This window comes from Triticum aestivum, chromosome 4A (genome assembly GCF_018294505.1).
Source record: "Triticum aestivum cultivar Chinese Spring chromosome 4A, IWGSC CS RefSeq v2.1, whole genome shotgun sequence".
NCBI lineage: Eukaryota > Viridiplantae > Streptophyta > Magnoliopsida > Poales > Poaceae > Triticum > Triticum aestivum.
The window spans coordinates 635,817,109-635,842,413 of record NC_057803.1 but is presented as its reverse complement, the minus strand read 5'-3'; the positions used below and the strand labels follow the sequence as shown (position 1 = coordinate 635,842,413).

General features: G+C 45.6%; 2 pseudogenes; both read left to right on the top strand.

Moving 5' to 3' along the window:
• Window positions 1-426: 426 nt before the first annotated feature.
• LOC123084160 (BTB/POZ domain-containing protein POB1-like) lies at window positions 427-4,283 on the top strand (annotated as a pseudogene).
• A 15,048-nt stretch (window positions 4,284-19,331) lies between these two features.
• The window catches only part of LOC123084159 (BTB/POZ domain-containing protein POB1-like), a 10,626-nt pseudogene continuing 4,652 nt past the window's right edge, over window positions 19,332-25,305 (top strand).

Sequence of the window (25,305 nt, the reverse complement as noted above, 5' to 3'; positions counted from 1 at the left end):
TGCGGCGGCGCTGGAAGTACATGGTCCAGAGGGTGTGGCTGTCGCCGGCGTAGCGCGGCTTGTTCCGCCGCTCCTTCGTCAGGGACGAGCGGATTCGAGCGATCTGAGCCTGCCGCGCCGCCCCTTCGGGTACCGGTGGCACCGGGACGCCACCGGCGCTCAGCCTCCACGTCCCCGACACCTGCATGTCCGGGGGCGCCGGGTACTCCGCCTCGTACAGCAGCCGCGCCTCCGCCTTTTGGAGGTGGCGGCGCCCGAAGCCGTTCGCCGCCGCGTCATCACCTGGGCACCTCTCAGCCATCTTTCTCGTCGGCGGGAAGAGGGGAGTGTCGCTATCTACACCAGGCAGGGGGGAAAGTGAGAGCTGTGGCGTCCACCAGCGGGGAGGTCGCCTTTTATAGCCATCGCGGGGCGGCGACGGCCTGCATGCCGGGCGACGCGTGGCTGGACGCGCGACACGGCGCATTCACGCACGTTCACTGCGCCGCCCGTGAGGCATCAATGGAGGCTGACCGGCACGGCAGTGCGGCAGCCTTCGCGTTGATTCCCGCGGGAACCAAGGCGATGAGGGCGACAAAGCGGCGTCTCGCTGACTTGGCGAGCCCATCCGCTTTCGCGCCAAAACCGCTCGCCCGGGCACCCCCAGCGTGCCGGGTTCGACCTGGGTCCGCCGGCACCAATTTCGGTCCAAACTGGTGAAAAACAGGCTTCTAGAGACGCGACTGGGCCGATTTTTGAGCGCCGGCGCCGAGAAATCGCCTGGAAAGAGCCTGTTGGGGCCGCGGCCGGAGATGCTCTAAGGACACTGTGTTTCTATTTTTCTTTTGCGCTGAACTTTTGGTTTGCTCGAAGGAAATGTTCGCGGGTCTGAAAAAATTAAGAAGCCTTCGTGGCTAGCTAGGGTTTACCGCCGTGGCAGAGGGGGAAGAATTCTATGAGACCAGGTCTCATGCGAGACCCATTCTGATGGATGACACGTGGCATTCACAAATCTTAAAGCATCCCTCACCCTCACTTAAAATCGGAGAAAGGAGGGGAAATTAGATATTTTGTGAATTGTGAATGCCACGTGCACCTGCTAACCGTGAGACCTGGTCTCATATAATTTTTTTTTCATGGCAGATGGATGCTCTGCGCGCTTGGCCGGCGCCGAAGGGTCGAAGGTGGCGGAGATGGGCCGGGAGTCCTCGCACGGGGGCTGGGGGCCCAGCTACAAGTTCGCGTTCGACGCAGAGAGCTTCTCCGACAGGGTGCTGCGGTTGGAGATCGTTGCCGCCGCCAGCGAAGACGTCGCCGGAGGATCCCTCCCTTACGGCGAGGATCCCCACATGGAGGAAGGTGCGTGTGCCTCCTCCCACGCCGTCGGATGGTATGATTCTCTTGCACAATTTGTGGAATATACTTTCCATGCTTGGGCGAATTTTGTAATGTATCCCTCTGTTCGGGGTAGTGATGGGGTCAACGGGGAATTGATTGAGAAGTCCATAAAAATTGACACTGAAAGTTGTGCCTGTTGAATCAGTTTCAAATTTACACATCAGTTATCAGATTATGCTCTGCGCCCATACGTCAAATCTGCCGATTATTGCAATCTAAAAGGAGAATAAAACAAATGAGAACATATATTATTATCAAATGTCTGTCTTTTTCATTGTTCCAATCGAATCTTTATTTGCATGCTCAAACAACATTTGCGCTTATGTTAGCCTGCTTGCGCGCGGTAATCCCTTACTTGTAAGTTGTACAAATACCTGTTGTACACAGGTAAATCTGGTGCTGGCACTATGCGCTGATAAAGCCGTGGCACTTGGTTGCGCCTTTTTATTTGTTGAATTGTTTCCTTAATCCTTTTTTTTCTCATTCTACTTGGAACAGATGAACACGCCTTTATGGAGCTTTTAGGATTTATATACAGCAGAAAGTTGACAACCACAGAGCCCACTCTTCTGCTCAACATCTTGATGGCTGCTGACAAATTTGAAGGAGTTCTTTTACTGTACCCTGGAATAACCCTGGAATTAATATAAGCCCTCCATTTCGCCTAATCCAATGGCTGATCTTATCTGGTACTCCAACCTAACTACTACGGAGTACTACCAGAAAACACTTGGGAGTACCTTGAGCTTAGGGGTAAAAACGTAATCATTTAGGCAGTTATGCCTGATCTTTTTATCCACATTAAATCTGAGTGCGTTACGGCTGATGCACATCATCTAGACTCAGTCAATCGTTGTTGGTTATTTCTGAACTCTTTACGAGATAGACGCCGGCGATCAGCCTGTTCTACGCGCACTGGAACCGTAGAATCTGCGTCGACCATGGTTGGCCGTCGGCATGCTTTCTTGAGCGACGACTACCGGTTGGGCAGAAGATTGGCGTCAACCGTACCGTCACCATCAGAATAGGGCCGCGCTAAACGGTGATGGACACAACGACATGAGGTCGCATGGCTGGGGCTCTGTCGCGTGGGCATCTGCGGCAGTTGAATTGTTGTAGCTTCCACGATATAGACGCACACACCAGACTCTAACTAAATTTAATTGGACCGCGAAGACAATTTCTGAACACATTGACTAGAGAACTGATGAGTAGCGCAAACGAGTTCACTATTTTCCTTTGTTCTTCGCTGCAGATTGTGAATTTCTGTTTTAGTTTCCCATGTACATGTTAATATCCACTCATCAATTTTGTCTACGGAGCAAATGATGTGATTATTAAACTGCACACAATTATCTAGTAGTGACAGACTGCTGGGTATATCGCATGATTGAGATCCAGCAATGGCAGGCAGAAGGGTATATCGCTTGATTGTGATCCAACAATGGCGTGCACGAAGGGGATTTGGCGGCTGCGGGGTGATCGCCATAGGTTTGGGATTAGGGAGGACAATGCAGACCAGATGCAAGCACGCGTGGAAGTGGCACCGGCCCCTGTGGCCATGGTGGCGCAAAAGAACAAACAGGTGACCACGAGCGATACCCTAGAGTTTCGCTTCTGGGAGCCGAGATTTATGATCAGATTGGGATTTTTTTCCGAGATAGATCAGCGATTAGATGAGGTCAAACAAAAATGACTAAACTGCCCTTTTGAATAAAGGGCTAGATTTAAGTGGTACTCCTGCCTCTGCTTAGGGAGTACCAGGGTACCGTAAAAGTTCTCATTTGAAGTTGTTGCTTGCATGAGGCATTGCTGTCACTTGCTCATGAGTTTGCCTTTGACCAAGGAATCTGCACTGCTCTACCTAGACCATCCATGCTCGAGTTTAGCGGCAGCTGAAGTTCAGTGTTTGATAGTAGCAGCAAAGGAATTCATTGCCAACAACTACAAGGATTTTAATATGTGAGTTGTCCCCATTTGCATGCCTGGAGCCATTGTTTCCTTTTCTACTCAGAGAAGTGTAGACAAAACAATGTATAAAGTGTACTGAGGGCATGATTTGTCCCTTTTCAGGTTCCAGCGTTGAACTGATGAACTTCCCTCTGCTTGGGATTGAAGCCATCTTTTCGAGTATCGACCTACAAGTACCAACTGAAGATGACATATATGACTTTCTGCTCAAGTGGGCCCGTGCGCGATGCCCAGAGCTGGAGGAAAGACGTAAGATCTTGAGTTCTCGTCTACTTCCACTGGTGCGCTTCTGTCATCTGACCTGTGCTTCGCTGCGGAAGGTCCTAGCAGACACCAGTGATGATATAGACCATGATCAAGTAAGTGTATCACCGAGGTACTTCTGCACAAAGCTTACCCAGCACACGCGCATGGTGATCTTGCGGTAGACGCGGCAGCCTGTTGGCAGGCACTTCGAAGAGCGAACTTACGAGTACAAACCTGTAAGGCTAGTTGCGTTCGATGGAGCCTGCCCACGGGTTATAGCTTATTGGGATCTAAAGCGTGAGGAGTGCTCCCAAGTTTTCTCCTCACAACACAACGGTGATACAGCCGGGATCATCTCGCATCCGCTGCATCATGCGGGGCTTGACTTGCTTCTCATAGCACGATATCACAGGAACCACGTGAGTGGGCTGTGCAGCTTTGGCCTGTCATTATACATCCGCCACAGCTCAAGGCGTGCGCGCGTGACATTAGAGTATGAGTTTGCTGCATGGACAAAGGCGTCACGGAAATTTGTGAGCAGGTTTGAGGGCAAGGGTTCATTCACTAGGGGTTCAAAGCTTGGATGCGGTGATTTCTTTGGTACTGCATGGTCGACTTTCATTGCTGACGACAACCTCTTCATCGGCGGCGTGCTGCACCTTAGAGCTGATTGGACGGTTCTGGAGTAGTTGGAGTTACGAACTTGATATCTCACACCACAAGATTATAGGCCCGACACTGACCCGGATCACGACCTAATAATATCTTTAATTAGCTGTTGTTTCTTCATGACCCTGTTCTCGTTATTGCAAGATATTGCTCCTTCGTCCGTGAGAGCTTTCTGTACCGGGGAGCTTTTTGGTAACTTGTTTTTTTTTAATAAATGAAATTTCATTGAATTGGTATGTACACCTCCCAGTTTGCTTGTCATAAACTTCCAGGCAAAAAGAAAGTATTCGGGGCTTCGAAAACCTCCCAGCAGGCACCGTGGTATATAACTTATCCTATTGATGTTTCTCCTCTAAAATCTGTAATGTTGTCTGTTGGACCCAGCGCTTTGCCCTTGTTGAAGCTTTTTTTTTTTGAGACAATCTCACGAAACTTTATTAACCCGTCACAATGTTTATAGGGACGAAATGAAGATCTCCCGACTAACCTAACCACACATGGCGGCCGACCGCGAGGGAGAGAGAATGTTTCGCTAAATTTTGAGCTTCATAATTTGAGCTCCTAAATTCATGTCCTATATTGCATGACAAAAACTAGACGAACTGTCCGATATCTTGCGAAGAACTGCTCCATAAGTTGCTAGCTTGCCATGATGCAGCTCGTCAACAACCACCTTGCAGTCAGAGGCAACCTGTATATTTCGTGCATATAAATCATCCGCCAAAGAGAGAGCTTCTCTTATAGCTAGGGCTTCAAGCGTTTGAGGGTCTGTGATATGCTTGAAAACGATCGCCGAGGCCCCCAGAAAGTTGCCCTGTTGGTCTCTACATATTGCACCCACAGAACCATGCTTCCTCCTCACAGCCACTGCACCGTCAACATTGATCTTCACACAACCTTGGATTGGCGGCACCCAAGTTGCACTCTACATGGCTCTTCCTGGTACCGCTTGCGTCTCCCTTTTGTTTACTATCTCCAACTCTGACAGAAACTTATTAATGAACGCCGCTGTAGTGTGTGGAGACTGGAAGATATCTTCTTGAATTGCCTTTCTTTGTGCAGCCAGATTGCCCAAATGGTTACCACAACATGAATGAAATCAGGAGCCTCTAGTATTTCACGTAGAGCAAATAATCAGTCTTTAGCGTGTTCCTCTTGGTGTATGATAATTTTCTCAACCAGCTCCTTAGGTACGAGAGCCCACACGCTCCTTTATAGAGCGCACGAGAGAAGTGCATGTCTTCATGTGTCCCTAGCCCCACACAAGCAACATGAGTCCGTATCGGCCATATGGCGGTGATGAAGAACTTCACCGCTGGGCATAGAATGCCTTGCAAGTCGCCAGAGGAACAAACGAAGTTTTGAGGGTACTTGGATATGCCATATAGTGCTCCAAAACCTGCTGTTCTGCCCCGCGGATGAGCCCTCGGCTTCGTTCCACCATCCCTCTCTACTTGTCTTTGTTCGCAGTATCATGTGGTATGCCGACCGAACAATGAAACAACATGTTGCTTCTTCATGCCAAGCCCAAAAATTCGGCTGCCTCCGTGTACACACTAGTAGTTTTAGAATCTCGTTTGCACCAACCGGGATAAAAACTGAGCGAATCAACCCCTCATCCCATTGTGCTAAAGTAGTATCAATAAGATCACATACTCGCCGTGGTGGGTTCGGCACTAAGGATGTAATTGGCCTTTTGAAGCTATCCCGAGGGATCCAGTTATCTGACCATATATCCGTGCTCTCTCCATCCCCAACTCTCTTGATGATTCCTTGAGCTAATATCTCCTTTCCATCTAATATCGCTCGTCAAATCTGAGATGGATGGGGTCCCAAACCTGCCTCTAGGAATGTACAGTTTGGGAACTAAACAGCTTTCAAAATCTGAGCACTAAGAGAATGTTCGTCGTCTGAACAAATGTGCTATTTTCTAGCCTTGTGCGTTGCTAGCACGAAATCCAGAGAAGTAAAAATCTAGCTCTACCAAGCCTTGCATCGATATTGCGCTAGCGGCAGTGCAGTGTGCTGAATATTAGTTGGCCTATAGGCCCATTTAACAATTTCTGAAAATCCCTAAGGGTCCATGCCGTCAAGGGAGTGGTGAAAAGTTTAGTCCCACATAGCTAGTTAAGAGAGATGTACACCAACTTATAAGGTGAGCTTTTTCCCCACTAGTATGAGTTGGTGTGAAGGAAGGAGAGGTGTTCCACACATGCTGCTGCGGGGATGAGTCGAGCTGATGCAATGTTTTACCGGTCAAAACTGAAGAGAATACGAGACGTCATATTCATTGCCGAAATGTAAACGTCCATATTAAATATGTTTTATTGTGGAGATGAAAACGTCTGTAACTAAACATGCTTATTATGGAGATGAAACATCTGTAATTAAACGTGCTTATTAGGCCATCCTATCTACCGCGTACACCTACTTCCTCTACATCAACTACTTCAACGTCACCTTCATCTTCACCATGAGCACTGACGCTGACCGCGTGGGCCGCTGCTGACAAGAGGATCGCCGACGAGGCCACCGCCTCCACTGATGCTACGGCCGACTGTCCTACTGGAGGGTATAACACATTTACCCCGCTCCTGTTTATTTTCATGTGCGCAGTACTAGTGGTTTGCATAGATGTTTCTATTATCTGCCTAGTACGTGCGTATATCATCAAAATTCAGTATGTCATTAGCACGGCCTATGTCATGTTCATGATTTATTATTAAATTAAATTAATCGAACAATTGCTTAATTTCTCAACACAGTGCACCACTAAAGTGTTGCATTTTTTGCACTTATCAGTAATATTGCATTGGTTGACACAGGATATTTCGATCATGTTGAAAAATGTAAATCTATGTTTGATATTAATATGGAGGTTGACGAGAACTAATTTTTGATGTGACGTTGCTGGAGGACCCTTCCTTGACGACACCGCGTGGAGAAAGGTGCGTACTGCGTAGAGGCGTTGAGTGCCTCCCAGGCCTGCCTCTGGATGAGTTTATGCAGCTGTTGGCAATCTTACATGCGCTTCTAAAACTTGCAATCCATTGCAAGGCCTGGGCTAATTTCCTAGCCATGTTATTCTGGTTTTATGGCCACGGGTGATCCATAACCATAAGTTTTGTGGCTGAGCTGACGTTTTTTTCGAAATGAAGAAAAAGATTGCCTCATCTATTAATTAAGTAAAAGAGAATTGCATGCCCGGTTAATGTTAGACAAATTAGGGTTTGGAACAATACTCGATATCCTTGATGGGTATGGCTGTCATATATTTATAAGAGGGAACCGTACAAATACAGGTTATGTTACAACACGTATATCTAATATATACTTAGTCTAACACCCTCCCTTAATCTTAACTATGTCCTGAAACACTCAGAAGGTTAAGATTGCGACGACATCCTTCAAAAGAAGGCAAGGGCAAGGGTTTAGTGAAGATATCAGCAAGTTGATCCTTAGAAGAAACAAACTTAATCTGAAGGAGCTTCTGAGCAACACGTTCCCTCACAAAATGATAGTCAACTTCGATGTGTTTCGTTCGGGCATGAAATACTGGATTGGATGAAAGGTATGTGGCACCGATGTTATCACACCAAAGAACAGGCGGCTGAGTTGGGGAGACCTTCAACTCTCGAAGCAACAACTGTACCCACATGATCTCAGCTGTGGCATTAGCAACAGCTTTGTACTCAGCTTCGGTACTACTCCGAGACACCGTAGCTTGCTTGCGAGCTTGCCAGGCGATCAAGTTAGGCCCAAAGAACACAGCATGTCCCCCCGTGGATCGCCGATCATCAGGACTGCCAGCCCAATCGGCATTAGAAAATGCTGAGATCAGTCCAGATCGTGCAGGCTGAAGATGGAGACCATATGAACCAGTGTGACGAACATAGCGCAAGATGCGCTTAACAGTTGACCAGTGAGAATCACGTGGTGTATGAAGATACTGGCACACACGGTTAACTGCAAATGATATGTCTGGTCGAGTAATGAGCAAGTACTGCAGTCCACTCACAATGCTGCGGTACTCAGTGGCATCCTCAGGAGAGAGCAAGTTACCAGCAAGAGCTGTCAGCTTGTCTGTGGCAGACATGGGAGTCGTTGCAGACTTGCACTGCAACATACCTGTACGACGCAGGAGATCTGAGAGTACTTCTTCTGAGTAAGAGTCAAGCCACTATCAGAATGAAGAACCTCTAGGCCCAGAAAATAATGCAGTCTCCCAAGATCCTTAACAGCAAACTCAGCTCCAAGAGAGGACACAAGCCGATCCGTAGCAGAAGCAGACGAACTAACAAGTATGATGTCATCAACATAGACCAGAATGTACATAGTCACCTCAGGTCGCTGAAGAATAAACAGAGACGTGTCTGCTGTAGAAGGAACAAAACCATGTGCACGAAGAGCAGCGCCAAGACAGGCATGCCACACATGCAGGGCCTGCTTCAAACCATAGAGAGCTTTAACAAGGCGACACAAATGATGTGGCTTAGCAGGGTCAACAAAACCTGGCGGCTGACGCATATAAACCTCTTCTTCCAGAACTCCATGGAGAAAGGCATTCTGAACGTCAAGCTATCGAAGCAACCATCCGCGAGTAACGGCCAAAGAGAGAAGAACACGGATAGTAGTTGGTTTAATAACAGGACTGAATGTGTCTTCGTAATCAATGCCGTACCGCTGTTTGAATCCCTTGGCAACCAGACGTGCCTTGTACCTCTCAATGGAGCCATCAGCATGTTTCTTCACCTTGAATACCCATTTAGAGTCAATGATATTGACACCAGATGGAGGTGGAACAAGACGCCAAGTGTTGTTTCTTTGAAGGGCATGAATCTCCTGCTCCATCGCAACACGCCAATGTGGGATGCCAAGCGCTGCTCGAAAATGTCGTGGTTCAGTCGTAGGGTCAGCCTCAGCATGCGCCACACAGGCCGCAAGCCATGCGACAGTGCCGTCAGTGCGCTTCTTCGGTTGGAAGATGCCACTTTTGCTGCGAGTATGAGGACGCAGGACAACAGGTGGAGATGGCGCTGGAGCTGCCACACCAGAGGAGCCACTGTCCATCAGTGGCGAGGAGGACGCACAGGCGGGCGAGTCAACAGGCGCATCCGGTGGCACGGTCAGGGTCGGCGAAGAGAGACCGGGCGTGACCAGCGTCGACGAACCAGGCGACGAAGACTCGGTGACCTGCGAGGCCTCCGGCCCAGGGAGAGCGTCGCGGGTCCCGCCGGCTCGGCCGACAGCTCCGCAGGTTCGGCCGGCCCAGGCGACAGCGAGGCCGCTGGCCCCGGCGACTCGGGCACCCCATCGGATCCACGTGCATGGGACATGCACGCGTAATCGGCGTCGGGGTCAGGCGGGGTAGTGGCGGGGGCAGCCTCGTCGAGCGCCTTGTCCAGCATAGCAGCAGCTGGCGCAGGTGTGGCCATATCATCATCCAGAAGCTCAAGTCGAGCGCCTCGTCCAGTCCCTGCACCGTGGTTAGGCAACAACAGAGGAGAATATGCAGCATCCACAAATTGATCAGGCAAAACTGGAAAAGAGTGCAAGTCGGCGACGGGAGTATCGGTGGGTGATGTGAGCGTGGAAAACGGGAAGACAGTCTCATCGAACACAACATCACGAGAAATGTAAACACGATTTGTCGGAATGTGAAGACACTTGTAACCTTTATGGAGAAGACTGTACCCAAGAAACACACATTGTTTGGATCGATACTCAAGTTTATGCTTATTGTACGGACGAAGATGCGGCCAACACGCACAGCCGAACACTTTGAGGAGGGAGTAATCTGGAGTTTCATTAAGCAACACTTCTAGCGGGGACTTTATGTGAAGACGTCGTGTGGGAATCCTGTTTATCAAAAAACAGGCAGTAACAAAAGCATCGCTCCAGAACCGAAACGGGACAGAGGCATATGCAAGAAGTGTTAGGCCAGTTTCAACTATGTGACGGTGCTTGCGCTCAGCTGCATCGTTCTGCTGATGTGTATGAGGACAAGACACATGGTGTGAGATGCCAAGCTTCTGAAAGAAGGTGTTAAGGTTACGATACTCACCCCCCCCCCCAGTCTGACTGAATATGGATAATTTTATGCTTAAGCAATCGTTCAACATGTGCTTGAAATTGCATAAAGACATGAAACACATCAGATTTGCGCTTAATAAGATAAATCCAAGTAAAGCGACTGAAAGCATCGATGAAACTGACATAATAGTTGTGACCACTAACAGAAGTTTGGGCATAGCCCCACACGTCTGAAAACACAAGCTCAAGAGGAGCCGTGACAACACGACTTGATACAAAAAAAGGCAACTGATGACTCTTGCCTTGTTGACATGCATCACACACTAGAAACTCCTTATTACTCGACTCAACAGGAAGACGATGACGATGAAGCACATGGCGCACAATGGGAGTAGCGGGGTGGCCAAAGCGAGAGTGCCATTGCAACGATGACACCCGAACACCACTGAAAACTTGAGAGACTCGTGGCACATCAAGCGCGTATAAGCCATCGCGAGCTCGACCACTAAGAAGAACGTCCCTCGTGTCTCGGTCCTTAACAAAAAAATGGAAAGGGTGAAACTCAACAAACATATTGTTGTCACGAGTTAATTTAGGAACCGAGAGTAAACTACGTGTGACTGAAAGAACACGAAAGACATCAAGCAGACGCAAGGTTTTAGTGGTACGTGAAAGGAGAAATGCCTGACCAACATGTGAGATGGGCATACCTGATCCATTGGCCGTGCGGACCTAATCGTGACCGGTGTAGGGCTGGCGAGTGGCCAGCTTGTCAAGCTGGCTCGTAAATGGTCCGTAGCGCCCGAGTCCATGTACCAGGCAGGATCTACCGAGTATGAAGGAGTGAACCCAGGATCCGGTGTAGCGAGATCCGCTTGCTTCTCATTGCCCTTCCCATTGTTCCCAATGCCAAAAAATCTCGTTTAAAGCGACGATGGTAGCGAGACGCCAAGTGCCCCTCAATGCCGCAAAGTTGGCACTCAACCCCACCACCACATGCCTTGTAGTGAAGCCGCTTGCGGCCAGCCGTCAGAGGTGGAGAGGGTGGACGGGGCTGGTTGCCCGAGGTCTGTGGCGCTTCCTGCTTGGCACCGCGGGCACCCCCACGGAGAGCAGCGTTCGCAGACGGGCCCTCCGTGTAGACGCCAACGGAGCGGCGAGCAGCGAGCCTCTGTTCAGTGTTGAGGAGGCGTGCATAGAGATCACGAGGAGGCATCGGCGTGTCATGCCCATTGATGTTTTCAACGAGAGAATCATAGTCCTCGTCAAGCCCATTGAGAATGAACGAAGTAAATTCCTCGTCACGAAGAGTCTTCCTAATAGACGACAGTGTTCAGCCAAGCTTTTGACCTTGTTGAAGAAGGCCGTGATGGAGAGATCATTTTTCTTGACCTCACCCAGCTGGTTACGAATGGCAGAGGAACGGACCAGCGACTGCGAGGAAAAGCTGGAGTCGAGCGTGGCCCATGCATCCCTCGATGTCGCGGCAAAGACCACCATGCCGGCCACGGAGGGTGTGAGCGAGGACTGAATGGCACCCAGAATACCTTGATCCTGAGCGATCCACCAACGATGCGCAGGGTTGGACACCATGACGGAGCCACCAGCGGCCGAGGGCACCGGAACCATGGTCGGGGGACACGGCAGCGTACCGTCGACATACCCCTCAAGGTAGTGACTACGCATGAGCGGCAACACCTGAGCGCGCCACAGAAGGTAGTTGTCGGGAGAGAGCTTCACCGTCACCAGATGAGCGAAGTGGAACGGTCCTGGTTCAGTCACCGATGAGGAAAGCTGTGAATCGTACATCGGAGGAACACTGTACGGAATCAGCGCATCGGCCGACGAAGACGTACGGTAGTGTTGGTGATGACCGTGGGGCGCCGTAGGAGGTACGCCGTAGGGCTGCAGCGACACGATGTACGGCACAGGGGCAGTGTAGGGCGCGCCATACGGCGCGTCATAGGGCACCGCGGAGGACGAGGCATACGGCGCCGGCGCGACGTACGGCGACGACGGCGCGACGTACGGCCCTGGATACGGCCCGCCGTACGGCACCTGGACAGGAGCACCACGAGGGGCTGAAGCCGGCGGCACAGTATAGGTCGCAGCGGCGCCGTAAGGCGGCTGCACAGGGGCGCGATCCCGAGCTTGCATGGGAGTACCGTAGGTTGCCGCCAGGGATGCATCACGTACACGATCCCGATCCTGCATGGGAGCAACGTAGCTTGCAGCCAGGGGTGCATCACGTGCAAGCGAAGACGCGGGATCGAAGGAGTTCGGCGCCAGGGCCGCATCTTGTGCGAGCGAAGACGCAGGCGATCGGGGCGCTGGCGGGCGCGACCCAGATGCGGCCGGACGGGCCCAGGCAAGCGGGGCGGATGCCATGAACGGCGATTCCGTCGCCAGGGTGGACGGAGGCGGCACGATGGCGAAGGCCGACGCGGCGGCGACAGAGGAAGCGGAAGCACGGCGCAGATCGAACGCGTCGTTTGATACCATGTTAAACAAATTAAGGTTTGGAACAATGCTCGATACCTTTGGTGAGTACAGCTGTCAAATATTTATAAGAGGAAACCGTATAAATATAGGTTATGTTACAACATGTATATCTAATATATACTTAGTCTAACAGTTAATTATGAAAAACAGGGCAAAAACCGAAACAACAAGGGCCAAGCCCACTCCTATGGACTAAAACACATAGGGCAAAGCCCACCCTAATCGACGATAAGTCGACCTTTCGGCCAGACAACACAGTTCCGACTCTGACGGAGAACTCGGAATAACAAAACCAGTCACGGCTGGCACCACGGAAGATCGCCGAACGGGCCACCTACAACTAGTCATCGTACACCACAGGGCCCCGCCGCCGTAGTTTCGAATCCACAACAACAAGCAAACCGAGGCAAAAACGTGGACACGCCAGAGAAGAGCTGACTACTGCAACCATTGTCGCTGAGCTGATGTGGTGTAACTGTAATAGTCATCTTACACTGAAAGCTTTGCTCAAACCGAACTCAAATTTATTTACTCAGTAGAAGTAGTTGGCAGATTATGTGCTGTCCATACATCAAATCTGCAGATTGTTATATATTTCCAGATGCAACAAAAAGAAGGAAGAAAATACTGTTGACAAATGCGGTATTGACTTAATGGTTGTGTACTTGTGTATTTGGAACGATGAATAGATTTTTTTCATAGCATTTCAGGTCAACATTGGTCTGCCTTTTGGTTTGTTCATCCCCGTTCTTTCTGTGTGTTGAGACATTTAAGATTATTATCACCAGCCTGCATGATGAGTGTTTACTTTTAAGCAATGAAAAAAAAATCATGTGCTATGACGAAACAACGGGTCCTTTAATATACGCTATTACTGTGCTATATCATGCTGTTAGCGAGACGTTGTATACCAATTTATTTAGCAAAATATTTCTCAGAACTCTATACCATGCTATTTTTTTTGGATAACGCTAACGCCCACACGTGTGGTGGGAGCGTAACCCGCACACACACCCTATAACATACAGATTGCGCCATGTCACCGCATGCATGCATGTGAGAATCTTTTTGGATTTCAGTTTTTAAAATGTTTTATCTCTTAAATGAAAATCCGATTGAAGATCCGTTTCCACCATTAAATCCCTCGCAACGAGATCTTCTCATATTAATATATTTCGATGAAATTTTTTTGGGTTAAAAGTTGTCATGTCTAGTGCACATGAATTGCCATGGTGTTTACACTGAAATTACCATGATATGTTTCGGCTATTTTCTTCTACATTTAAAAGTAAAATTTGACATATATAAAACAGGGAATTAAGAAACTAGACTTGCCATGAACCATAAGCTAAAATTGCCATTATACATGCACTTAAAATTGCCGTGGTTCATAAAAAAAAAATTTCATGGTCAAAATACTGGAGTTGCCATCATCAAAATACCAAAATTGCCATGCTCTACAAACTGAAATTGTCACATGGTAACTTTAGTTTAAGCACCATGACAACTACAGTGTAAACATCATGGCAACTTTTGGGCAAAAAAAATTTCTTCGAAACATATCAACATGCGGTCTAGTTTTGAAGATCTTGTCAAGACGGATTTAATGGTGAAAACGGATTTTTAATGATTTTTCAATTAGTAGATTAAATATTTTTAAGCTGAAAATCAAAAAGTTTCCTGCTGATGTCATATGTACACTTGTGGCAAAATAAATGATAAAGGAGGTGTGTGGACGATTTGCAAGATGCCATATGGGTGGGCGTTAGTTATTTCTTTTTTTCACTGCTTTTAAGTGGTACAAATACCTGTTGTATACAGGTAAACTTGGTATTAGCACGATATGCAGGTCAAACGTAGGCCTTGCTTAGTTGCTTCTTACTCAATATATGTAACTTACTGGTTACATGGCAATGCTGACAAGGGCACCTTGGACTGGTTTATCGTACATGTGCAGGAGACGCACTTGACGACAATCTCCTCTTACCACACGGCCACACAAGGGTGGCATTCAAGAACTGATGAGTACAGAAGTTGCTGTTTTCTTGTTGTAGACCAAAGTCAAATGTTTGCTCAGAAAAATAATGTACTCATCAGTTTCGTTCGCTATATTTGTTCATAACTACTCCTTTCGTTTCATAATATAAGAGCATTTTTTTACACGAGTGCTCTTATATTATGAGACGGATGGAGTATACGATATTTGCCTTCAAACAACTTTTCCATGAGACAATCCTCTATAACACTATGTCCTCTAGTTTCAAAGAGCCCACATTCAATTGAGCACAATTAATTGAGGTATTCAATTTAGATTGGGTCATCCGATTTTAATCGGCTCAACTATTTCTCAATAAGCTCTCCCATTCGATTCTTTTAATTCTCTATGTTCGCTAATTTTGAAGTTTTTTCATGCAACTGAGGTATTCAATTTTGGATTTGGTATATGATTTTGACCATGCTAACGATTTTTCAAATCAATCAGCAGCAACCGGCCTATAAAAACACATCAATTCCACATATCCTCCCATCATCCAAAAAAAGAAGTGCCACCATGTGATATTGTAGCATCAATATAGTATATGGAGGCACTGACACAGAAATTTTCCCACATAAATATATGTTGGTTAGCGGATAACATGAAAGGCCCATCAAATCACGGCATAAAAAAACACACACTCCATCATCTCCCCCACTGGCCAAACTAAATATTCCACCAGCTCCACAATATAAGGGGCATTACTTTTTTGGAAAGTTACTTTTTTAACTTTGACCAAGCTCGGAGCAAAAAATATCGACATCCATAATACAAAACAAAAGGTATGAAAACTCATTTCAAGATGAATCTAATCATACCGATTTGATACTATGAATTTTGATATATTTCTCTACAAATTTGATCAAACTTAAAAGGTTGGGCTTTTCGAAAAATTAATACACCTTATATTTTGAAACATGGTGAGTATTGTTTTTTTTTTGGAAACCAACAACACCGACGGCGCAGCATATAGCGTGCCCAACCCTTTTAGTATAGATTATGTCTCACATGGCATGATGCGCTGCCAAGCATACAATCCCATGCATAAATCAGTGATCCAGGACACAAAGTTATGAATTATTTATTTCTAGCATGAAGTGCGCCTAACATATCCATTAAGTTCTATTAATCATGGCAAATCTTGCAGTGGCAGTAGCCACCGAAGAACTTATCGCACCAAGGGTTGTAGACCTTCTTACCCTTCCACTGAAACTTGCATATATCCTCGCATGATGATTTGATGCAGAACAAGATCTGAAATTGAACATCCTCACAGTCTGCGCATCACAAACCAATGAAAATTAATACCATAATAGTGAGACATTGATTGTAACACATGATTTTTCCAACGCTGCATAAAAGCGGTACGATGCGAAAACCCTCAGGGACATCCACACAATCTGTATCAACATAATATTTGAGAAAACTCTTGGTAATACGACTAGAAATCTTATGTAGATTTTTCAAGGTTATTCTTTTGAAATAACATCTACTCTAGGAACTCTACTTTTTTTTAATAGAGAAGGAACTCTACTTAATTAAGAACAGCAAATGTGAGAACACACCTGCAGATGCGCTTTCGAACAACACAAGCATCACCAGAAAACAAGCGATGACAGACCTTCTGTCCATTCTTTCAGTATACATTCCAGCAAGAGCCAGAGGGACAATATATAATGTCAAAAGGATATGAAATTACGTGGCAACTCAGAACTTCTAGAAAAAGACATATAAAGGTGCATCCACAAGATAAGATTACCAAGTACCAATAGGCGGTCCCAATTGAAAGCCAGAGTGACAACACATAAAGTCCAAAGGATATGAAATGACGTGCCATATCTAGACTTCTAGACAAAGACATCTAAGTGCATCCATAAGATATCATGACCAAGTACTAAAAGGTGGTGTCCGTTTTTAGTTAACTTTTGTTCACAATAGTTGAAGTAGAATAATAATTTGGTAATTAATGACATATATTGTACGTATTCTTATCCTCAAAGTTATGAAAAATGATGCATGTAATACACATAGGTCAGTGAAACCTGGAGGAAGATTACTGCATTCATTGTGTTCATGTCATTGTTTGATAATTTGAAGAGGTGAGCCTTTCTGTGTTGATGATGCTTTGTAACCAGCTAAAATTGGTTTTTGCTTCTTTAATGTGAAGTCTATGTAGTGCCAATAGATCAATATTATTAGATCTATTTTTTCCGTTGTTCTCTGCTTGTAGATGCTCTTTGTGTTTGTACGCATCAGCAACAAAGTGAAGCATTTCCATTGTAAAAATGAAAAACGAAAAATCTTAATCTTGTCTCCCTATATCAGCATGGTAAAATCAATCGGTCCTTGCATGGTTTGTTGGGCAAATGGTCGTAAAGTTCCCTCAAATATCTCCTGATGAACTCAAATATGAACTCCCTAAGGTATTAACTCAACTAAACTCACTTGCCTGTCGTACCCGCAAAAAGAAAAGAACTTACCTACCCGTCAGATTACTACTACTGTCTTGTGAGGTTGTCGGCGTCCTCGCATTGCCTCGCCGCCCCGCCCTGCCCCGGCCGTGCACCGGGTTGCTGTTGTGGGCCCTAACTCTGCCTCGCTTCCACATGCGCGAGGGCTCCGTGGGCAGCGCTCCTGGCCTGTGTTCTCAATGCCTTCCGCGGATTCGGCGTCTTGGGGGTTCTTGTGGGCGCCGGCGGCTGTGGTGGAATCAGAACCTGCACACTGGTACCTCCAAACTTTGAGTAAATTGCATAAAACTATCACTTTTGGGTTAGGTTTCTAAAAAACTATCAGAAATTTTTTTGTCGCTGATATCTACCAAAAATGTGGTCGGCTGTTTCAAAATACCCGAATGACCATGCAATTTTAAATTGATTGGGTTGGTGCCTTCATCTTCATCACCAACGTGCGCGGGAGGCAAGCATGGTGCTAGGCAGCGGCGATGAAGACTCGAGACGGGGCGGCGCCGGTTGGCTTTCTTTGTTGTTGTTTGACACATGGTTTCCCACGTACCCTCTCCCTGCATGGTTGAGTCGCACGCGTGTTTCGGTGCATCATTGCAATTTGGTCCTTAATGGGGATCAAACCTGGCCATTCGGGTGCCACAACCCGACCTAACCTTATAAAGGCCTGGCCTTTTTTTTGACATCATGTAAAGGCCTTGCCTTGACGGGTCGTCTTGTGCCGGCCTGATGGAGGCGTGGATCGGCCTAACATGTCAGAATTTTTTGAGCGGTGCCTAACAAGCCAGAGAAAAGGGTCGGGCCATCCCAAGTTGATTTTTTGCCTTCTAGGTTGTCTGGGTTTTCTGGGTCTTCTGTTCTTTAGGTTAAAAAAAGGCCCAAAAGACTTAAAAAGGCCAAAGCACTCCTAAAAGACAAAGCAACCCTAAAAGGGCTAAAATAGCCCCAAACAGTACTAAAAGGGTCGGTCTTAAGGGGACAATTTAAGATCCTAAGTTATAATAATATGCACTTGTGAAAGTAATACGTATATACTTTCCGTAGCCTTGCCGTGATGGTTTTCCCCAAATAAAGCTGAGAGATAGAATTGATAGTACAAAATGCTCAAAAATAATAGTACTTGGTCTCAAAAAAATGTCTTTGATTTGATTTAGTACAATGTAGGGATTAGGGTTCGTCGTTCGTGGATGACATGTATGCATGGTTTTCTCCTTCGATGTCTTAATCATGATGGGTGTCAGATCTGGAGTTCGATGGTGTGTTCGGGGTGTTGCCCTTGTCTGATTTGATCAACGACAATAGTTTTGCCTTTGGTGAACCACCTTGGAGGTTCACAAAACTGCATATTAATGATGGAGCTGTGTCGAGTTCGGGTGAGGAGGTGATTCATCTTTTTTCCTTTGATGACTGCTATGGCAGAGATAGGTGGCGGGTGTTGGTATCAAGTTCAGAGGATTTTTTTGGTCTTGATTGTAATTTTCTTTCTGGGTTGATGTATATTTGTACAAAAGCTAGCATTCGGTTCCCTTTTCAGTTTTGTCAGGTCGATGTGTACTTAACTTATAAAGTACCATATTTCTTACTCCCTTCGTTCTTAAATATAAGTCTTTTTAAACATTTCAAATAGACTACAATATACAGATGTAAATAGACGTATTTTAGAGTGTAGATTCACTCATTTTGCTTCGTATGTAATCATTTGTTGAAATGTCTACAAAAGACTGGAACGGATGGACTATATGATACAACAGGAACTACCATGAAAAGAAAAATAAAATAGTACAACGTGAGAAACATTCAGTACTCCAATTTAAAAAAAAAATACGGTACATCTGCAGACATATGTCACGCCACACGATTCTCAAAAAGAAAAAAAAGACATGTCACGCCATGATGTTCGCGGTTTTCCAAAAGCTGAGAGTATCCCACCGCCTCCCCCACCGCGACCGCGAAGCTAGGGTTTACGGCCGCCTTGTCAGCCCCTCTACCAGAGGAGGTGGAGCGCATGGCCGGCCGCGGCAGTGGAAGCGGAGATGGACACTGACCTCTCACGCCAGGGCTGGGGACCCAGCTTCGAGTTCGCGTTCGATTCAGAGCGCTTCTTCGACAAGATGCTTCGGATAGAGATCGTCTCCGGCGGCGGAGGATCCCTCCCGGAACCGGCGTGCCACCGCGAGGAGGAAGGTGCGTAGACTGCCTCCCTATCCCTGGCTGGGCGGTGGATGGATTTAGCTGTTGGTAATCATACGAATCTCTTGTACAATTTGCAATCCATTTTCGATGCTTGGGGTATTGTTTTTCTTTTGTTTTTTTAGAGGAAAAGGGCTCAAAGCCCCGGTTCCAATTGGATTACCAAAAGAAACCAGACAAGATTCAGTATGTTTACAACAACGCGGGGGAGAAAACAGCACACGCGCTGCCCTAGCAAAAGCACCAGACTGAGCCCACAGGGCCTCTGTCGCTATTAAACTGAATGTTACGAAGCAAAGCAAAACACAGGGGAGCTGCAAGCCAATACTAAGCAATCACTCGCTCGCAGTCCCTCTTGAGCACTTCTTCAGTCCTAGCCAGGATCCGGCCATAGTAGGAGGGGCGGGGATCTTGCCATCTGTTCCAGCTTCTGCACCATGATCAGCACTTTTCCTTTGACAGGATCTGAGCACCGAACTGCCCAGCTGTCTAAGGTAGCAGCTATCCTCCTCCACAATACCTGCATCCCAGACCAGGAGGTATGATTGAAACACATATCATTACGATATTTTCATAAAGCCCATAGGACAGCAGAGTGTAAAAGACAATCTGCTAGGTGATTTTTATTAAGGGACCACCATTCTAGCATGTCATTAACAGACATCCCAGAATGGTTGTTTGAAATGTCCCCAATCACTCTCCAGAGCTCCAGCGAAACAACACAATCAAAAAACAAATGCTCTACAGTTTCAGGATCACTACAGAAAAGACAGGAAGCATTATCCACTGTTTGTCTTTTCTGCAGATTATCCCTAGTCAATAGTTTGTTATTAGACATGAGCCAAAGAAAAATGTGAATGTGAAGAGGAACTTTGATATTCTAGATGGCTACACTGTTCCCAGGAGAGACCCCTCTAAAGTTGATAATGTTGTAAAAGGACTTGACAATGTATACACCTTTAGAGACAAAATCCCAACAAACAGTGTCTCTCTTGTCCACCAGGACAGTATTTTTGACATCATTGAAAAGATCATTCCACTCAGCTAACATATCCGGAGAAAAACATCTCCTAAAAGTGATTTTCAGGTTTGTACCATCCCAGGCCTCACATAAAGTGATGTTCTCCTCATTGGCAATACTATATAGATTCCAATACTTCGTGGCTAGGGTGGTATGCCCTATCCAACGGTCTCTCCAAAACCTGATACTTTTACCATCTCCTATTGTCCAGGAATAGCCTATTTTTGCAGCTTTAGCAGCCCATAGGATTCCTTTCCAAAAGGGGGGAGCACCAAGATTAGAGCAAGCAAAAATATTAGGATTATGAGTGTTGTACTTGGCATCAATGACTTGTTGCCAAATCTTGCCCTGATCTAAAAAATATCTCTTAACCCATGAAGCTAATAAACACAAGTTCATATCTGCAATATTAGGGACACCAAGGGCCCCCATGTTGTTTTTGTTGAGCCACACACCCCCAGGAAGCCAGGTGATATTTGTGGTGACCCTCATAGTTATCCCAGAAGCAATGAGCCAGCTGAGAGTTAATCAACTTAATGGCCCACTTGGGAAATTTAAAAATACCCATGAGGTAACTAGGTATAGTGGCCAAGCAAGTTTTCACTAAAGTGAGTCTCTTGCCAGAGGACAGTAGTCTGCCCCTCCACCCAGCTCCCTTTTTAATGATCTTGTCCACAGTTGGCTAAAGTTCACATTTCTTCAGCTTTCTGTGATGGAGAGGGGCTCCTAAATATTTAATGGGGAAATCACTAATTTTACAACCCAGAATTTGAGCAAATATGTTTGCCTCCTCTCTATCTACATTGATGGGAACCAGTTCACATTTATGAAAGTTTATGCGCATCCCAGAAATTTGCTCAAAGCAGGATAATAACCATTTAAGGTTTTTGGCTTGAGCAGAGTTATTACTCAGGAATAGAAGAGTGTCATCAGCATATTGCATACTAATGACACCAGTTGGATTGGAGCTAGGGAACAATCCTTCTAGGATGTTATTGCTAGCAGCTTTAGCAAGAATTCTGGTAAAGACATTAGCTACTAAATTAAACAGAAGGGGGGAATAAGGGCCCCCCTGTCTGACTCTTTTACCAGTTAAGAAGAAATCACTGTTGGTATTATTTATATTAACCCCAACAGATCCTTTATTTAGTAGAGAAGAAACCTTCTTCATCCACCTAGGGCTAAATCCTCTCTTGCTCATCATGTCAAGCAGGAAATCCATGTTGATCATGTCATAAGCTTTCTCATAATCTAGTTAAAAAATAAAACCAGATTGTTTACTGGAGTACACAGAGTGAATAATTTCATGAGCTATGATTATACTCTCAGCAATATATCTGCCTTTTATGAAGGCAGTCTGATTTAAAGAAATTAAATCTCTACAAATAGGGCCAAACTTATTAGTGGCACACTTGGCAAAGATTTTGAAGCTGCAATTGATCATGGAAGAGGTCTAAACTTCTCTATCTTGCTAGCATCAGCTTCTTTAGGAACTAGGGTTAATAATGAGAAGTTGAGTCTATACAAATCTAACTCATCATTCTCCCAATCACGGAATAAAGCAAACAGGTCACCTTTAATAAGGTCCCAGAATTGTTGATAAAATAAAAAGGAAAATCCATCCGGCCCAGGGGCTCCTTCTGCATAAGAGCCGAAGACAGCCTCTTTAATCTCTTTTTCAGAGAAGGGGGTATCCAGGATGTTGTTATGCACATTCATCACTTTCTCACCATCTCCCCAAAAGTCATCTTTCAGGTCGATGTTGATTTTCTCTTGGAAACCAAACAATTTTTTGTAATAGATTACAACAACTTTCATAATATCTTTATGTTCGGTCACATTACCTGAATCTCCTTCTAGCATCAGAATTTGCTTCCTCCTTCTCTTCTGATTTGCTATAGCTTTAAAATAACCAACATTCATGTCTCCTTCAAGTATATCCCTCTCTCTGGATCTCTGCCTGGCCTTGATTTCTTCTTTCCTCCAAATATCCTCTAAATCACCTGCAATTTTTTTAATTCTGCTATTAGTGTTGGGGGAAGGAGGGTTAGTTTCAGAAAGAATATCTAGGCAGTTATATTCAGCCACCAGAGCTTGTTTCTGCCTGTTTTGAACAACCTCATAATTGGCCATCCAGCCTTTAATGGCTTTTCTAGAATTTATAATTTTGAACTGCCAAATATCAATAGCCTTAGTAAAAGGACATTTGGCAGTCTAGGCTTTAGTAAAAACCTCCCTAAAGCCCTCAACCTCCAGAAACCATTTTTCAAATCTAAAATGTTTAATTTTGGGAATGTGAAAGGCACAGGTATTCAGAACCAGTGGGGTGTGATCACTCCCCAATCTAGGAAGGGCTTTAAGATGAACTCCAGGGAATTCAGAGGCCCAATCAGTGGACATGAAAACTCTGTCAATAGTAGCCATCACTAGATTGTCCTAGTTGTTCCCCCAAGTAAATTTCCTACCATTAATTTTTAACTCAATCAAGCCAAATTTATTAATCCAATCATTAAAGAGGTCAGCCCAGTGCTGATTTATAGCACCAGAGCTTTTTTCACTAGCCTCTCTAATTAAATTGAAATCTCCACCTACCAGGGTGGGACCTGCCCAGCCAGCTAAAATGGAATGAAGTTCATTAATAAAGTCCATCTTAAACTGGTCATATGCAGAGCCATATATAGAAATAAGTCTCCAAACAGAGTTATCTTGTTTGTTCCTAATCAGACAGGAGATGCAGTAGTTGTGTATATCACATTGGATAATGTCAAATATATCTAACTTGCAACCCAACAGGACCCCTCCTGTAGTGTTTATAGCAGGCAGCCATTTCCAGTGGAAATTGGACTTGGGGTCAAAAGCTTCAATTTGCAGAATAGAGAAATCTAATTTTTTGGTTTCAGAAATACAAATAAATTCAAGGTTGTTGGCTCTAATGAGCTCTTTTAATTAGTCCACCTTATAAGGACGGTTAAGTCCTCTTATATTCCAGAAAATACCTATCATTTACAATCAAAATTAATTTTTCTTCTTCCTTTACAAGAAGAGTTTTTATGAACCTCTATCTAAGGGGAGTCTGAAGTAGGGAGCTCAGTATTCTGAGCCCCCACTTCTTTCTCACTGCTATTCCCAAGAACAGGTTCAGCACCCATAAATTCAGCACCAGTAATATCTATACTGTGGGGTAAAAATATATCAGGATTATCAGAATTAAACTTGGTAATTCTATCTAATTCCACATGCTTAATAATGCAAATGTTATTCTGAATGTTATCACTGCTGTTGCCCAAGCTAATCCCTGAACATTCTGCAGTTTTTATCAGAAAATCATTATCAAGACATGCACAGGAATTTTGAGTACCTTTCCTCAACATAGGTTTTTCCAAGTTTTTGATTTGCTTCAACTCTTGAGATTTTTGGATAGCAGGCCTGTCATCCTTTTTGATTCTGGTGCTAACCCTGGAGGCCACCACAGGGCCCCATTTCTGTTGAGTACTAGGTTTCTTTTGAATTTCAGATTTAGATCCAATAGCAGCAGCTTCAAATTTCTCCAGAAGTGGGCCACCCAAGTTGACATCTTGATTCTTCTTTGCCACCTCCAAATAGCTTTTGGTCCTGGGGGCACCTAATAGCTTGGAGGAGACCATATCAGAGTCATTGGCAACTGGGGTAGGGGTGGAGCATTTATGAACAGTGCCACTGTGTCCAGCAGTACTAGATCTGTCCTTGGTAGCTTGATTGCTATTTCCAGTGTCCATATCCTCTCCAAGCAAGTCATCTTCACTGGTGTCAAACTCCTCTTCAGTGTGCTTTTTCTGTGAAGAATTATCATCAGGTCCTGGAGGTATATCTGATTGACCACTTCTTAACTCAGCTTCCACAGAGAATTTCAGCAAATATAGCTTATGGTTTATCTCCACCACTCTGTCTCTAGGGATTTTAGTAGCATCTCTCACAGCAACCTGAATGATCACCTTCCCATAGAAGCTCCTGAAGATGGTGTGCCAGCCTATATTCACAAGGACCCCAAGCATAGTAGCTACTTGAGAAATAGTACTCCAAGAGATCCATTTAGGGGGTATTCCTTCAATCACCACCCAATTTTCCTCCAGATAGTCATAAGCTGGCATCTCTCCCATCCAATCACTTAAGGATATAGTTACACCCTCCTTCTTCAGATTAATGGAAGGATATTCCACTAGCTCCTTGATCTTTTTATTTGGAGGGAACCCTACAATGAATTTCTTGCTGTCATACTTTCTGATCTGCCAAGGCCAATTAGTCTTCCACATCTCAGAAAAAGCAGACTCCTAGCTCTGATTGAGTTATCTCTCCTTTTTCAACTAAAACTAGACCCACATTCCCAAGGTTCAGCCATTCACTGTCTTCTTTAACACTAGCCTCTATGTGGAAAAACCCCAAACCATTATTGGCACTCCCCCAGTACATAGCTGCAGGATATGGTTTGTACCAAGTAGGGCAAGCATCCATGTGATGTCCAGGAGTTCTGCAAATGAAACAAGCCTTGGGGATGGGGCACATTCCCACAAAATGACCAGGTTGTCCACAGTTGTAGCAAATTGCACGGATGTATTTTGGATCAATATTAAAAGAAGCAGACTCTTCACTGTTAGAGCTAGTCTGCACAGCAGTTTGCCTGTTCTTCTGATTTTTCTTCTTTTTGCTCTTGCCAGGCTTTGATTGGCTACTCTGCACACTGCTCCTAGTGGAGCATCCACTCCCTACATACTGATTCTGCTGCATCTGAGGGTTGAAGGGCTATGGAAATACCTGCGGGG